This window comes from Octodon degus, unplaced genomic scaffold, assembly GCF_000260255.1.
Source record: "Octodon degus isolate 3935 unplaced genomic scaffold, OctDeg1.0 scaffold00246, whole genome shotgun sequence".
NCBI classification, from domain to species: Eukaryota; Metazoa; Chordata; class Mammalia; order Rodentia; family Octodontidae; genus Octodon; species Octodon degus.
This window is the reverse complement of record NW_004524822.1, coordinates 1,336,443-1,337,286: the sequence shown is the minus strand read 5'-3', so window position 1 is coordinate 1,337,286 and position 844 is coordinate 1,336,443. Positions and strand designations below refer to the sequence as shown.

The window sequence follows — 844 nt, the reverse complement described above, 5'->3', positions numbered from 1 at the left end:
GCCGCGCCAACGGTTCCGGCCGTGGCGGTGGCAACAAAGGCGAGGCGCGACCCAGCCCGGGCCCCGGCGAAGGCAGGCGGAGGGCCCGGCCCCATGCCCCGGTCTGGGAAGCGAGGGCTGGGGTGCCCCGGGGGGCGGGGGCGGCCGCGCCTGGCGCCGGCTCTGGCCGCCTGACAAAACCACCCCCGGAGCCAGGCGGCGAAAAGGCGAGGCGCCTCCATCCGGGGCTTTGCGCGGGGGGAGGGAGGAAGGGGAGGGGGCGATTCACGTTCCGTTCCCCGCCGCCGGTCCCTCCCTTCCCGCCGCGGCGGCCTGCAAGCGTCCCGCGCTGGAGCCCGAGAGGCGGGCCCGTCAGGTGCGTAGTCCTCCGACCGACGCCCCGGGGCCGCCGCCGCTGCTCCTTCGGCGGCAAGGCCGCGACCTGCGGAAGTGGGTTTGGGGGAGGGGAGGAGGGGGAGGGGAGGGATCCGGTCCGACCGGAGCAGGCCCGGCCTCTCTGGCGAGTCTCCCAGCTGCAGCGGCTCCTACAGCTGCTGCCGCTACGGCTGCGGCTCCGCCTCCCCGCTCGCGGGCGGGGGCGCGCACGCGCGCTTCCGGCTTCCTCGGGTCTCGCGCTGTCTGCGGCTCTCGCGCGCGCTCATTCTCTCTCCCTCGGCTGGGCCGCCTGTTCCCCCGCCCCCGGCGCCGGGGCTCTGGCGCCGGCTGGGACGTTGCGCACGGCGTAGGCGTCGGCTCTGAGTTGCCCTCCGCGCGCGCTCACGCACGGGCGAGGCTGAGGGGGGCGGTGAGGCCGGAGTGCGTCCCCCGCTCCCTTCCCCTCTGCCGCGGGGCGGGGCCGGGCCCG

General features: G+C 77.8%; 1 protein-coding gene across 1 annotated transcript in view; it reads left to right on the top strand.

The window, feature by feature from the left end:
* The first annotated feature begins 308 nt into the window (after positions 1–308).
* The window catches only part of Zbtb2 (zinc finger and BTB domain containing 2), a 23,174-nt gene continuing 22,638 nt past the window's right edge, over positions 309–844 (top strand). Inside the window, exon 1 of the mRNA XM_004645981.2 lies at positions 309–355. The gene's annotated coding sequence lies outside the window, so the exon portion shown is untranslated. The remainder of the gene's footprint in view (positions 356–844) is intronic.